Source organism: Pinus tabuliformis, chromosome Q (genome assembly GCF_031772625.1).
Source record: "Pinus tabuliformis cultivar Carrire ecotype Pingquan chromosome Q, CPIR1, whole genome shotgun sequence".
Taxonomy (NCBI): domain Eukaryota; kingdom Viridiplantae; phylum Streptophyta; class Pinopsida; order Pinales; family Pinaceae; genus Pinus; species Pinus tabuliformis.
Genome location: NC_142296.1, coordinates 87,286,873 through 87,304,073, shown reverse-complemented (window position 1 = coordinate 87,304,073; position 17,201 = coordinate 87,286,873).

Here is a 17,201-nt window from a genome sequence, read left to right as displayed (position 1 = left end):
GCGCTTTACCAAAATTTTTATGGAGTCGTCGGGGTTAGACCTCGCGACCTCCTCTGCATAGTCCAACCGAAATACTGTTTTGCCACACGAGTGGTTCTTATTAAACTATGGGTTCTACGTATATTTGTTTACATAATCGTTTGGAGTTGGGGGTTAGGAGGGCCAACCTTCCCATGTGAACACCACGTTAAACTATCGACTAACAGCTATATAACCACGTGGATATGTCAACTAACCACCAATTAGACCACCACTAAACCTTCCAATGTGAACACTCTGGCGGTTAGTGCAAATAGTTACCATAACCGGCGGTCAACACAAAATTGTCAGCTAACCGTCGGCAAACTGCAACATGTGAACACATTACGTAACCTCTAGGGTTAACGGTTAGCGGAGATCGCAGTCTAAACCGCGACATTCAACACGACATGTGAACACACTCCTCTGGCGGTGACGGATATGGTTATGGTGAGCGGAAACGACCAGCCTAATCACCCAATAAACTACGTATGTGACATTCTCCATGGAAACTCTCAACATTAAGGCTAACACTTAGCCTAAAAACATGCCACAAAAATGAGTTTAAAAACACTAATCCATAATTATTGTTAATTAATCTGAATTGTATATTAATTGAACAGGAGTTTAATTCAGTGGTCCACCAATTTCAACACTAGCTCCAAAATTAGTGGGACTAACTGGAGTTCCCCCACTTTTAGTGGAGGTTTTCTAGGGAAAAACAATTTGGAGCATAACTAGAGCAAATTTTAACCAAATTGACCTCAGGAAAAGGTGTTCCTAGAAAATTTCGACATTCTAAACACAATGGAACATGTTGTAAAGGTAGAGAGGCACTTATGTACATGATTTTTCCACATTGAAGTTTTTGGAAGCCTAGGGCCACTAGGAGAGGAGGTCAATCCTACATCGGATGTAGTCCATTCACAGAGTTTGGAGAGTCATCTTTGGGGTTTTTGGATGCTCTGAATCCATTGAAGTAGATTTGAGGAGTCGTAGAGCATTGTAAAATGTAATTTTTTTCCATTTTGAGCAAATACAGAGGCCTAAGCCATAGAAGCTGGACCAAGGAGATGTAGCCTAGGAGGGGTGAACTCCTTTATCAAAACATTGTGTTAAGTGTTCTTCTTGATGGTTTGTTGTACATTTACTTGTTGTTTTTCAACACGTGTCTTTCATGTTATTCTGCTTGATCCAAATGGATCTAAGAACACTCTCTAAATATTGAAATCTCTTAAAAAACATGCCAAAGATCAAAACAATTGCATGCCAAGAGCCCTTAGAATGGCTGAAAAGCACTATCGGGAGGCAAAAACTAGAGAAAACTGTGAAAAAAACATAGTATGGGAGGCGTGAACAATGGATGCATAGTAGCCGTCATATATCGCTGATCAGCAGTCCAGATCTGATCGCCAATCGCAATCGGCACTCACAGACAGTGGATATTAGCGCTTAACATATGTGTGTAGCGACGACAATTAGCGGAGTTAACTAGGACTGTTGATCAAGCGCGCAGATCGACGGCCCACGTTGCATCGCGAGATCGTTATTGGAGATTACAGAGCACTTACAATGGCCCGGGGCATGAGTGATATGCGATTGCAATTAATCGCATTGCGATATCACAATCGGAGAGACATTATGAAGTGATCCAATGAACCAAACCCGATGGTTTTATCAATATTATTTCATAAGATTTGAGATCCGCAGAAAAGCCATTTTTAATGCATTTTCGCAGTTTTCGTTTATTAAACGAAATGCGAAGGGTGAAGTGTCGATGCGATAAGCTGAACCCAAAAGGGTTCCTTAAGGCTATTATATATTATTTCAAGTCCGGAGAAAGGCCATTTCTAATGCATTTTCGCAGTTTTAACATATTTCAAAAATACAAAGGGGAGCCTTGGAGCAAGGCCGAAGCGACTTGCGATAGCGATAAGGATGGACCCAATAGAGGAATAAACCATATTTAAGGATTTTTGAAGTCCGAAATAAGCAGTGTTTTGGGTGGAATTTCACAGTGTTGCAGCGTTCTCTATGCAAAATAGAAAAAGATCGTTTTTGGGCATTCCAAAGGATTTCAGAGGCCCGATAGCCATACTGTTATAGTACAGGTGGCCACCACCCTTAGAAGCATTTAACAATGATTGCTAATTCTTGGAAAGGGGTTTGAGCGGACAGGGGATGGGGAGACTAAAAGCCAAGAAGCTGAAGCGAATAGGCAGCGCTTTTTTGGCTTTAAAGCCATAGCAAACATAATACAAAGCAGAGAGTGCCAAGATAGAGCTAAGACAGAGACAAAGAGTGATCCAGAGAGTCTGTGTACTCAAATAAAGCTTGAGAGGTTCAAGCAAACTCTTACTGTTATATCTGTGTGTATTGAGTCTCAAATTGAGCTCATACTGTTGTAAAAACTCTACTTGAAGATATAATAGAGAGTCCACCACTGAAGGCTGGACCAGGAGATGTAGCCTAGGAGTATTGGGTGAACTCCTTATTAAACTTGTTGTGTTTTTATGTGTTGTCTATTATAGTCTTTTACTGCTTCATAGTCTATGTATTTCGCAATCTAATCAATCAATTGCATAAAATAACATGGGAAAATCCATGCACATGAGTTCCTAAAACCTTCTTAATTGTCTTAGATCTCATTATCAGATCAAGTGGTATTAGAGCTTTAGGTTTACTAAGGTTAGACAAGCTTGTGCTAGATTGATGAATGATAACTAGGTCAAAGCTCAAATTAGGAGAAGGAGGACTGGTTGAAGCTAACCCAGAAATTGGTAGAGTCTATCCTAGGAGGGAAATGGCAGAAGAAAATCCCTTGGAATCAGACTCTCAGTTCATGGACAATTTCATGACCATGAGAGCCATGGTAGAAGAAATGTATCGAGAATTTAAGAAAGGTCGAAGTGAAGATTCTTCAACCTCCAAACAATACAAAGGAATAGAAGAATCTCTTATAGATGGCCATTCTAAAGGCAAAGGGAAAGGAAAAGAGGCTTCTCTATCCACACCTCCTGACAGCCCTAAAAATAAAAAGAAGAAAACATCTTTGATTAAATTAGATGTTAAATTTGATTTTCCAATCTATGATGGAGAATTAAATGCAGAGAAGCTAGATAACTGGATTAGACAGATTGATGTGTATTACAGGGTGCATAGCATTGATTCAGACAGGAGTAAAATTCGGCTGGCCAGCCTACGCCTTGGAGGAACTGCCTTGGTATGGTGGGAAGGCAGGACACAAGCTGACTTGAAGAAGCATGGTAAAATTCTTTTTGTCTGGAGTGAATTTGTTTCTGCAATTAAAAAACAATTCCATCCACTAGCTTATATGCAGCAAGTTATGATGAGTTGGCAAACTCTTCGCCAATTAAAAGGGCAAAGTGTACAAAGCTACACCCAAGAATTTAGAAAAAAGAGTTTTGATTCTAGGCATTTCTTTAGACTCACATGAAGCTTTGTTGAAGTATATAGGTGGTCTACACAGCTATTTTAGGCACACCATTCTCATGTTTAACCCAACTAGCATAGATGAGGTATCTGTTCAGGCTACCCATCTAGAGGCTAGAGGCAAGAATGTGAACCCAGAGATTGGGGGATCATCAAACCCCACTGCAAGCAAGAACAAGGAGAAGAGGAAGTAGAAATGGAAAGAGAGGAAGGCAAATGCTTTACAAAAGGCCAAACCTTCATGCACTCACTACAAGAAGGATGGACATGATGATGAACATTGCTAGTCTTGCATCTGGCGCTAAAACCCAAGAAGTTCGATGGCAAGAAGAAGAAGACTGCTGCTGCTATACAAAAAGATTTGGGGTCAGACTCAGGTGATGAAACAAAAATCGCAGCCACAGGTATAAAAGGTAAACATTCTAAAGCATCTACTAGTAATTCTGCACAAACTATTGATAGTGAAGAAAATGAGAGGAAAATACATGAGCTTTTTCATATTAGAGTTATTTCCAAGCATCAAAAGATTGATACTTTGTTTGATAGTGGCTCACAAGCAAACATAATTTATGAAGCAATTGTAAAGAAACTGGGATTACTAACCACACCTCACAAGAAGCCATATCCATTAGGTTGGGTATGTGATAAAGCAAAGCTACAAGTGACTAGACAATGTAAACTTAGGTTTTCTTTTGGGTCAGCATTTGTAGATGAGGTTGAGTTAGATATCGTTCCCTTAAACATATGTGGAATTGTTTTAGGAAGTCCTTACTTGTATGATAGAAAAGCCATTTTCTATAGAGTTGAAAATAAGTATCAACTCATTAAAGATGCGATCGAATATATTGTAAGAGCTCATAAACTCAAGAATAATTATACTCTCATAAACTCAGGGTAGATGAAAAGAATTGTAAATTCATGCAAGCAATTTTTACTAATGGTTGTAAAGGAAAAGGAACCTGATAAAACCAACTTATTTGAAGGCTGTAATGCTAAACAACAAGCTGATTTAGAAAAAGTTGTTTCAGAATATGATATCCTATTTCAAGAACCTAAAGGTCTGCCACCCAAAAGGGAAATTGTACATGATATTAATTTGCAACAAGATGCTCCATTGCCTAACATCGGAATGTACAGGTTATCCGCTTTAGAGAATACAGAGATCAAGAAGCAGGTACAGGAGCTACTCGAGAAAGGGTTCATAAGACCAAGCACATCACCATGCAGATCTCCAATCATGTTGGTGAGAAAGAAAGATGGTTTGTGGAGGATGTGCATTGATTACAGAGCACTGAATAAAATAATGATCAAGAATCGTTATCCCCTTCCTCGCATTGATGATCTATTGGATCAGTTGAAAGAAGTTGTTTACTTTTCCAAGCTAGACTTGTGTAGTGGTTACCATCGGGTCAGAGTAGTAGAGAAAGATAAATGGAACACTGCTTTCAAAACAAAGCAAGGGCTGTATGAATGGCTAGTTATGCCTTTTGGCTTAACTAATTCTCCTGCCACTTTCATGAGAGTTATGAATGATGTACTCAGGCCTTTTATTGATGATTTTGTAATTGTATATTTGGATGACATTCTTGTTTTTAGTAAAACATGGGAAGAACATTTGAAGCATGTAAAGCGGACTCTAGATGTTTTGAAGAAAGAAAATCTCTATGTTAAATTATCAAAATGTGAATTTGGTAAAACATCTTTGAATTATTTGGGTCATATTGTAGGGGGTGGCGAATTGAAGATAGATCCATCTAAGGTTGCAGTCATTGTAAACTGGCCTAAACCCAAATCTGATACAAAAGTTAGAAGCTTCCTAGGAGCAGCACAGTATTGGAGAAAGTTTATTGCTAACTTTTCCTTAATTGCAGCTCCCTTACATGCTTTAACATGAGTGAACAAGGTGTTTCAGTGGGGAGGCAAACAACAGAAAGCCTTTGACACCTTGAAAGAAAAAATTAGTACAACACCAGTACTAGCATTGCCAAATCTTCAACAACCATTTGAGATCAAAACCGATGCCAATGACTATGCCATGGGAGCAATGTTGATGCAACATGGTAAACCCATATGCTACCGTTCTGAGACTTTTAATTCTGCAGTAGTTAATTATCCTACATATGATAAAGAATTGTATGCATTAGTCCAGAGTGTGAAAAAGTGGAAACATTACTTAATGGGAAAAGAAATAATTATACACACTGATCATCAGCCACTTCAGTATTTGCACTCACAAACTAAATTGCAGCAATCAAGACACTATAGATGGATGGGTTTCCTACAACAATTTCATTTAGTCATCAAATATAAAAAGGGCATACACAACAAAGTTGCAGATATGTTGTCCACACCAACCATAAATGCATCTGCTATACTTAAGCATAACTCAGTAATGCATGAAAACTACATTGATCAATATGCTGAAGACATAGACTTTAAAGATGTATATGTAGCTTTAAGTAATGGAAAAAATGTAGAAGAATTGGATTACTATGTTAAATATCAACTCTTGTATCATTTGGGAAAGCTATGCATTCCACAAACTAAAAGAGTCAACATAATTAGGGAAGCACATACTTATATGATATCAAGTCATTTTGGTGTAAGTGAAACAGTTGCACATCTGCAAAGATACTGCTATGGGCCAATAATGCATGAAACAATTTCTAGATATGTAAAAGGGTGTACCATGTGTGCTAAAAGTAAGCCCAGCAATAGAAAACTAGGCTTTTACAGTCCACTACCAGTCCCTTCCCGTCCTTGTTAAGGTGTTTCCATGGAATTTGTTGGGGGATTGCCAAAATCTAGAAAGGGACATGACTATTTATATGTTATTGTGGACAGGTTCAACAAAATGTGTATTTTAATACCTTGTAATAAGCAAATTACAGCTGAACAAACAATGAAGTTGTTCTTTCAGCATGTCTAGGTGCATTTTGGGTTACCCACTTCCATAGTATCTGATCAAGACTCCCAATTTGTTGGGAAGTTTTGGTCAAGTCTGTGGGAATTGATGGACACCAGACTGAAGAAGAGCACAACCTTTCACCCATAAACAAATGGCCAAACAGAGGTAGTCAACAGGACAGTGATCCAGTTGCTCAGGGGTTATTGCAGCAAGCATCCCAAGCTTTGGGATGAACATTTATGTTATGTGCAACATGCTTACAACCGTGCTAAACATTCTTCTACACAGAGATCTCCTTTTGGGACATATTTTGGTTTTATACTAAGGTCTCCCTTGGATTTTGTCTATGAAAAAGACATAACAGTTGTTGGGCACAGTGATGTGGACAAAGCAACCAGGTTCATCGAACAGATCCAAGAAATTCACCAAGCAGTGCAGGAACAACTGGAAAAGAGCCAAGCCAAATACAAGGCAAGGCATGATAAACACCGGGTGGAGCACAACTTCCAAGTTGGTGATCAAGTCTGGTTGTATATCAGCAAGGGCAGAATGCAAGGTGAAGGAAAAAAGCTAAAGCCAATAAGGTATGGGCCTTTTAAGGTACTTGAAAAAATTGGTGAGAACACTTTCCGCCTTGATCTGCCAACATACATGCACATCTATTCTATTATGAAACCAGATCACAAAAGATAGAAAAGATAGATCAACGCCTTAGAATTCAGCCTCTTCGAGGGGGCAACCTCCTTTGCATTACACAAATGAATGATTCTTTGATGATTCAAATGAAAAAACCTCCTTTCTATATATAGGAGTCTAAGGAGTCACAATATAACCCAGCCAACCTAACATTAATAATATATGGCCACAAAAATAACAATAGAGGGATTCTATGGGGCACAGTAATAACAATATGGGGACAAATAGGGGCACAACAATATTAATAAGGGATACAACTACAATAGTAATGGGGTAATCACTAGTATTATAGGGATCTAACATGCCCCTCTCCTTCAAAAAAGTGTTGTCCTCAACGTTTGAGTAGTTCTGGATGCTTATGTATAAAATTCTCATCCTCCCATGTGGAATCTTTAGCGGATAAGTTCTTCCACTTGATGAGATACTCTGAAATTGATCGATTTCGTAGCTGTCGAGTTCTTGTTTCTGTGACTGCTTCTGGTTCCAATATAATTTTTCCTTCCTCATCAAGTTCTGGAAATATTGTTTGAACTGGGAGCTTGTCGCCTATAACCTTCTTTAAACATGAAACATGGAAAACTGGGTGCACGAGAGAAGCTACAGGAAGCTCCAATTTGTATGCCATAGTACCAATCTTTTGCAACACCTTGTACAGACCATAATACTTTGGTGATAATTTATTATCCTTCTTAGCTTGCATGAGGGACATTTGTTTATATGGTTGTAGTCGTAGGAATACCCAATCACCTACATCAAAACTTCTTTCGCTGCAATGTTGATCAGCCTGTTGTTTCATTCTATTCTGTGCCAACACGAGGTTATCTTTTAAGAGTTGGAGGACTTGTTGTTGATGTTTGATGTGATGTTCCACTGCTTGAACCTTAGAATTTTCTCGTAAATATGATGTGATGGATGGTGGCTGATATCCATAAAGTGCCATAAATGGGGTCATTTTTGTTGTTGTATGGAAGGAAGTGTTATACCACCATTTGGCCAGACGCAACCATTTTACCCATTGTGTCTGTTTATCAGATACAAAGAAACGAAGATATCCTTCCAAACATTTGTTTACTATCTCAGTTTGCCCATTAGATTGAGGATGATAAGATGAGCTATGAGCTAACTAAGTACCAAGACAAGAAAATAATTATGTCCAAAAATTTCCAGTGAAAATGGGATCTCTGTCACTTACAATAATCTTTGGGTTTCCATGTAGCTTTTGAATTGTTTCCATAAATGCATTAGAAACTGTATTGGCTTTAAATAGATGTGATAATGCACAAAAGTGTGCATACTTGGTAAGTCTATCAACTACCACCATGATGACACTCTTTCCCTCAGACTTGGGTAAACCTGTGATAAAATCCATTGAAACCTCCTCCCAATGTTGACTTGGAATGGATAAAGGTTGTAATAGACCCAGGGTCTTAATTGTTTCAACTTTATTTTGTTGGCAAACCAAGCCACAAACTTTTTAATATCTGATTTAAGGCCATCCCAAAAAAAATCTTTCTTAACCCTGTGGTAAGTTTTTAAAAATCCTAAGTGCCCTCCTAAGGGAGAAGCGCGCAATTCCATAAGAATCTTTTGTTTGAGTTGGGAATTCTTATAGAGGTATAAGCGATCTTTGTACCATAACGAATCATTTTGCCAGCTAAATGTATCAGATGTACTGGAATCTTATTGTAACTTTCGAATAAGTGCCCACACTTCTTCATCATTCTTCCATTCCTCCCTTGCTTTGTTTATCCAATCTGGTTGGATAATAGAAATGGCGCACAACAATGCTTCCAAATCCTCATCTTTTCTTGAGAGTGCATCTGCCACCACATTTTGCTTCCCTTTTTTGTAGATGATTTCAAAGTCATAACCCAACATCTTTGTGACCCACTTTTGTTGCTCTTTAGAGGATAATCTTTGTTCTAAAAAGTATTTAAGGCTATCATGATCCGTTTTTACCTTGAAGTGTCTTCCCATTAGGTAGGGCCACCATTTCTTAAGCACATGTAGTATTGCCAACATTTCCTTCTCATAAATAGCTTTGTGTAAAAACTTTCCCTTGATTGGACAACTTTCAAAAGCATTGGGTCTTTCATCTTGCATTAAAACAACACCAATTCCATTTCCTGAAGCATCACATTCCACAATAAAGGTTTTTGTGAAGTCCGATGTAGCTAAGACCGGTGCTTGGCACATTGCCTCTTTAAGATGTTCGAAGGCCTTTGTTGCTTCTGGAGTCCATGAAAATGCATCTTTCTTCAATAATGTTGTTAGAGGTGCCGTTATTTTCCCATAATTCTTAACAAACTTGCGATAATACCCTGTCAACCTGAGAAATCCTCGCAGATGCTTTATGGATGTGGGGATTTTCCATTCCTTAATGGATTTAATTTTGCTAGGGTCTACCTTAACTCCTTCACGAGATACAATATGACCCAGATATTCCACCTCTTGTACTCCAAAGGAACATTTGGATCTTTTTGCATATAATTGTTTCTCCTCCAATAGTTGTAGCACCCTGTCAACATGTTCAACATGATCCTTCCAAGACTTGCTATAGATTAGTATATCATAAAAAAATACTAACACAAATTTTCTAAGGAAGGGTTTGAAAATGGAATTCATCAAACCTTGAAATGTAGAAAGTTCATTGGTAAGGCCAAAAGGCATGACCAAAAATTCATAATGACCCCCATGAGTTCTAAAAGCTGTTTTCGGAATGTCTTTATTCTTCATTCTTATTTGATGATATCCTGAACGAAGATCCAACTTGGCGAAGTAAAATGATCCATGCAATTCATCCAGTAATTCTTCAATGACAGGAATGGGAAACTTATCTTTAATAGTGAGCTTGTTGAGCTCCCTATAATCCAGACACATGCGCCATGATCCATCCTTCTTGTGCACCAATACTACTGAAGCAAAGAAAGAACTTTGACTATGTTGAATTATACCAGCCTCTAGCATTTCTGCAACCATACGTTCAATTACACTCTTTTGGGCATAGGGATATCTGTAGGCCTGATGTTTGGAGGAACACTTCCTAGAATCAGATGAATAGCATGATCATGCTCATGAATAGGTGGGAGACCTTTGGGAGTCTCGAATACCTTGGAATGATTGTCCAAGACTTTTTGGAGATCTAGAGAAATAGATGATTCCGATGTGGAAACATCTAGTGAACATAATTGTGCAATTACACCTCTTTGTTCCTTTTTAGAAGCTTGGTCATACCGTTAGAGCTGATTATCTTTCCTGGTTTCCTTGCAATACCCCTTAATTCAACTTCCTTCCCTTCTGCAGAAAATTTCATGAAAAGTTCTTGAAAATTAAAAGCTATTGTACCCAAGGTTGTAGCCATAGGACTCTTAGTACAACATCAGCACCTCCCATTGGAATGGAAACCATCGGGCTAGTCAATACATATTCTACCATGGATAGCTTGATATTATGGCACTTTCCAAAGCAATTTATTGTTCCTCCATTTGCAACCATCACTTGACACTCTGGTGCTGGATATATGAAGCAATTCAATTCTTTTGCTACCTTACAATGAATAAAATTGTGGGTACTTTCTGAATCAATCAACACTATCACCTTTTTCTTCTTGATTTATCCTTCTATCTTGATGGTTTGAGGAGTGGTAATTCCAGCCAATGCATTACAAGATATGGTCGGATCCATTTCTTCTTTATATAGGCTTTGTTCCTGGAGTATATCCTCTTCTTTTGACCTTTCTTGCTCCTTTTCTTCTTCCTCTTTACAATCTATGTAGAATAATTTCTTCTCAGCACAATTATGACCTTTAGTGTATTTGCTATCACAACTGTAACAAAGCCCTTTTGCTCTTTTTTCTTCCAATTGTTGTGGTGTCAACCTTAGAGGTTGTGGAAGACTAGGGGCAACAACACTTCCATCTTTATAGTTGTGAGTGGTATGCTTCCTGGTTGCCATAATTTTGCTTTCCATTTTTCTTGCTAACCTGAACGCCTTCTCTAATGAATCAAGTTCACAAAGGCGAACATCATGTTGGATATTATCCTTTAAAGTCCCTATGAACACATCAATCCTATGCTCCTCTGGAATATTTTTTACCCTTATGTTCAATTTTTGGAACTCCTCAATGTGCTCCATTATTGAACCCTTTTGTTTGAGACTTATCAATTGGCTAAAAAAATGTTGCTTTTTGTATCCTCATAATGTGCTATCAATTCTTCTGTAAAAATTGCCCAAGTGATAATTTGTTTATGAGAGCAAAGCCATTGATACCATACAAACTGATTTGGTTCCAAATATAAAGTTGCAATACATACCTTTTGTGTGTTTTGCACATTATTGAGGTCGAAAAATTGCTCCATCTGTAATATCCATGTTGCGGGATCCTTGCCATCAAACTTCCTCATATCAATTTTTGGAATATGCTGGGTCTTCGATCCAACATTAGAGTCTATGAAATCATGATTAACATTTCTTTTGTTCGCATCATGAGTTTCCTTTACTACCCTTTTACCATTAGTAAGTATTTCTTGTAGAAAATTTGTCAAATATGTCTTCAAATCTGCCATGCCTGTCGTCAAATTTGTCTTCAAATCTACCTTCAAATCATCCATCTTAGCTTCCACGCCATTCATCTTAGCTTCCATGCCCTTTATCTTAGATTCCACGCCATTTATCTTAGCTTCTGTTAGCTTTTGTGAGAGTGACATTTGTTGCAATTGGTCTTGTAATTTTGATATATCATGTAGCATTTCTTCCTCTTCTTCATGAGTCATGCTAGAGCTTTCAGGTTGCTTACTAGGTGTTTGCATTTTCTTTCCTTGGGGCATCAGTTACCAATAATAGTGCTCTACTATGCCCTTTGAATTCCTTCAAAATAATTTTTCAAACCAAGCTTAAGCAAAAATTTTAAAAAATCTACACACCTTTTTTCACTTTGTAGGAGCTCGATATTGCCTCTGATATATCTATGTAATTTCGGATCATCCAGTTCTGAAATTGCGCTCTGCAGTAGCCCTCTACGTCTTCTTTGCAATGCCACCAGTCTGATCCAAATTGGATTCTCCAAGGAAGAGTTATGCCAATTCTCCCATAGTGACCTGATTATAAACTATTTCAGTAGAGCAAACTTGTACGACATGCCACGTGTCCCTGTTTCGACCTTTCGCTCTGAAAAATATATACAAGAAACTACAGTCCGTCCTATTTCTGTAACTTCTTACGAAATTTCAATCTGATGCTCAGAGAGAAAGTTATGACGATTTTCCCCATGTCACCTTTTTGGAATGTAATTCAGGAGTCTGCAAAAAAGACCAACTTCCTTAGATCATATCTCCACAAATATAGCGCGAAAATGAAATTCGGACCTGAGGTTCAGTATGATTTCGTCTCAAATGGGTTTTTTTTCCACTTCTGAAACGTCGCAGAATTTTTTTTTATAGTGAAAATGCCACGATGATCTATTTGGTGCAGTGAAACCTTAGAATCCAAAGCTCTGATACCAAATGTTATGAAACCAGCTCACAAAAAGATAGAAAAGATAGATCAACACCTTAGAATTCAGCCTCTTCAAGGGGGCAACCTCCTTTGCATTACACAAATGAATGATTCTTTGATGATTCAAATGGCAAAACCTCCTTTCTATAAATAAGAGTCTAAGGAGTCACAATATAACCCAGCCAACCTAACAATAATAATATATAGCCACAAAAATAACAATAGAGGGATTCTATGGGGCACAGTAATAACAATATGGGGACAAATAGGGGCACAACAATATTAATAAGGGATACAACTACAATAGTAATGGGGTAATCACTAGTATTATAAGGACCTAACATATTCAGTGGTAAATGCAGAAAACCTAAGACTGTTTGAACCTTCATTAATTGAAGATCTCGAAGAGCAAAGTCAATTGCCTTCCATTGATGATCTGTTGCCTGAATATCTCAACGAGCTGCAGGAAGATACAGTTTTGGACAGGAAGGTGAGAACCATGCACAAAGAGGATGTTGAGAACCTAAGAATTTGACTCAAAGGTTCAAAACCCAACAGTGCAAAATGGATAGAGATTGGGCCAGTGAGGCAGTTGTATCCTCACTTAAGCGATGCTTGAAAACCAACTTTTGGTGGTCCAAAAGCCTTTTTAGTGGGAAGGCGTGATCCAAATGGATCCAAGAACACTCTCTAAGTCTTGAAATCTCTTAAAAAACATGCCAAAGATCAAAACAATCGCATGCCAAGAGCCCTTAGAATGGCTAAAAAACATTATCGGGAGGCAAAAACCGGAGAAAACCGTGAAAAAAACAGAGTATGGGAGGCGTGAACAATGGATGCACAGTAGCCGCCAGATCTGGACGATCAATAATCCAAATATGATCGGCACTCGCAGACAGTGGATATCGGCACTTAACATATGTGTATAGCGAAAACGATTAGCAGAGTTAACTAGGATCGTCGATCAAGCGCGTAGATCGACGACCCATGTTGCATCACGAGATCGCTATTGGAGATTACAGAGCACTTACAACGGCCTGGGGCATGAGCGATATGCGATTGCAATTAATCGCATCGCGATATCACAAACAGAGAGACATTATGAAGCAATCCGATGAACTGGACCCGACAGTTTTATCAATATTATTTCATAAGATCTTAGATTCACAGAAAAGCCATTTGTAATGCATTTTCGCAGTTTTCGCTTATTAAACAAAATGCGAAGGGTGAAGCGCCAATGCGATAAGATGACCCCGAAAGGGTTCCTTAAGGCTATTATATATTGTTTCAAGTTTGGAGAAAGGCCATTTCTAATGCATTTTCGCAGTTTTAACATATTTCAAAAATGCAAAGGGGAACCTTGGAGCAAGGCCGAAGCGACTTGCGATAGCGATAAGGACGGACCCGATAGAGGAATAGACCATATTTAAGGACTTTTGAAGTTCGAAATAAGCAGTGTTTTGGGCAAAATTTCACAGTGTTGCAACATTCTTTGTGCAAAACAAAAAACGATTGTTTTTGGGCATTCCAAAGGATTTCAGACGCCGATAGCCATAGCATTACAATACAAGTGGCCACCACCCTTAGAAGCATTTAGAAATGATTGCTAACACTTAGAAAGGGGTCTGAGCAGATAGAGGACGGGGAATTGAAAGCCGAGAAGCTGAAGCGAATAGGAAGTGTTGTTTTGGCTTTAAAGCCATAGCAAACAGAAGACATAGTGGGTAATGCTGAGACAGAGCTAAGATAGAGACGGAGTGTGATCCAAAGAGTCTGTGTACTCAAAAACCTTAAGAGGTTCAAGCAAACTATTATTGTTATATCTGTGTGTATTGAGTCTCAAATTGAGCTCATAATGTTGTAAAAACTTTGCTTGAAGACATAATAAAGAGGCCACTGCTGCAGACTGGACCGGGAGATGTAGCCCAGGAGTATTGGGTGATCTCCTTATTAAACTTGTTGTGTTTTTATGTGTTGTCTATTATAGTCTTTTACTGCTTCATAGTCTATGTATTTCGCAATCTGATCGATCCATTGCATAAAATAACATAGGCAAATCCATGCACATGATTTTGTAATACCTTATTAATTGTCTTAGATCTCATTATCAGATCACTGCTCATGATTCTAACATAAAACTTAACATAAATTTCCCTGTTTTGATCCACAAACACCATAAGAGAACCATGCACTTGAAGCAATTGACAAGCATTTGTTTATAAATATGAAGTTGAAATTAGCACAACAAAACTAACATTCAATAACAAATCATACAACACCCTCCAAAATTTCACTACATTCAAATTTTGGTGCCTACTTTATTGTCATATCAAGCGTCCCTTGGTCATCAAGTGTTGTTTCATGTCATCCTATATGTTTCAAGTGTTGTCGCATTGATTAGAACATATTTGGTGTATTTAAGGGTTGTAACATCTTTGTTGTTGTAAAACGACACTTTTTGGTCACATTCGCACACACTTCACCCATTGTTGTTGGGGAATGTTTGTAAAGTGGTGTTTTGATGTTTACTTATCATTGTTTAATCTTGTCTAAGTTTTATTGATGATTTTCTATGTGCCATGCTTGATTTTATGTCTAAACTCATCGTGCTTACCACTTTTCCTATCTTCCAGACTTAGACAAATTTTGGTTTCAAAGCGAACCCCTAAGCGCAACAAAGCACTCTGAAGTCTTAATAGAGAATCCATCATTGTTCGGAAGTGCACCATGTGCCCTCCAAGAGCACAAAGTGCACTCCTTCGACTTGAAGGAATGCACCCTCCTTGAGCGCATGGGCGCACCCTAAAGGCCTTAAGCTCCATCCTTCAACCTTCCAGAACGTGCCATGCACCCTCTTGACCCTATGAGCATATGAGTGCACTTCAAAAGCACAAAGCCTTATCCTTCAACCTTAATAATTGCGCCATGCAACCTCTTGGGCCTCTTGAGTGCATGAGCGCACCCTAAAGACCTGAAGCCTCCCTCCTCTGGCCTTTAGGAGTGCGCCCTGTGCCCTCCTTCTCTCCCTTGATCGCACAACGCACTTAAGAAGCTTGAAGCTTCTCTTTTGTCCTTCGAACTTGTGCCATGCACCATGCCTTGATAACCTCTTTCTCTTGAGCGCATGCCGAAGCCTTGAAGTCTCAGCCCTTTAGCCATTTAGCCTTTTGAAGTGTACCCATTGTGCCCAAAAGCTCTCCATGTTCCTTCAAGGCGCGCTGATAAGACACGAATAGAAAATTTGCATATAACATGTTAGAATAGGATATTTTCAGCTGATGGTTGCTTCTCATGAGTGATTGCAGATGCAAGTATTCCAAGAACAACATGGCAGTCATGCACATGGAATATCGGGCAAAGAAGGCAAACAAAGGAAGCATTGAACACCAAAGAACCCATTGAAATCTTGATGATAAAAGAACTTCGAATACTCCATTAGGTCAACGACCCTTTGGAAGGTGAAGGTATCAATTATCAGAGGCTACATGAAGAACGAAGACACGAGTTGCAACCATGTCACCATTGAAGAAATTCCATGTCATCAATCATTATTAGTCCGAGTCATCAAGGATAGTGACATGTCACATCTTCATCACATGATGATGTGGAAGTTATGATGTAATGATTTAATCATTGTAAAGGAAAATAAGTGAAATTCCAATAGTCATGTTTGGACAAAAGAGTCAAGGAAGTCCAAAGGACATGTAATACCAAGAGTCATAGGTAATTCCAAAAGTTATTTGGAAGTCCAAAGGTCATTAGGAGTTGGAAATTCAAGAGTCATGGGGATGTGGAAGGTCATGCCTCGAGTTATAAAAGGATCCTCATTACTCATGTGAAGATATTTTAACCTTGGCTTCTCCCACAAGGCATTAGAGAGACAAAGTTAGTACTTTTGGGGAGCAAGTAGTGGCTCTAACGCTCCACTATTGGAGCTAGTGATGTTCGTTGTATTTATGTATCTTGGAACTTTTGCTTAATATCAAAGCTTTTCAAGCCAACACATTTTCATACATGGATTGTGGATGTTTCTAAGACTATTATTTGGATTTTTATGATTCATGTTTGCTTTCACATGTATTGGAGTAATTTAACTATTTTGGTGGCTTTGGTGCTTAACTTATTGGAGATGTGTTGTAATGTTTATAATGATAATCACATATATGTGAACTATTTCATTTGATGTTAGACGAGCCTTTCTCATTCATGTGGGTCTCCTTTAGGTTAGTAATATTACTTCTCTCTTAGAGTGTCACTTTATTTCCCCCTTTGTAGTAAAAAAACCTTGATACATCCGCAATCAAACATTCACAAGACACACTCACTTTCTCATTCAAAAGCCCATGTGTGCTTGTCTCTCATGCTAACAACTAAAGCCAAGGCATATATTTAAGTAAATGACAACCAGGATGTATTCTGGATGGGACTCCTACACCAAACAATGTGAGTTCTAATTGGGACCTCATATCGGGGAGATCCCCTATATGTTGGTAGTATCCAACACTGTCGACATGACCATATCTAATTGGCTTGAGATTTTTACCTTCACCTTATAATCTTTCCTTGCTGATGTAAAACCAAACTTGATCTCCCACTTGGAAATCATGATCAACCTGATTCTTATCATGTCTTG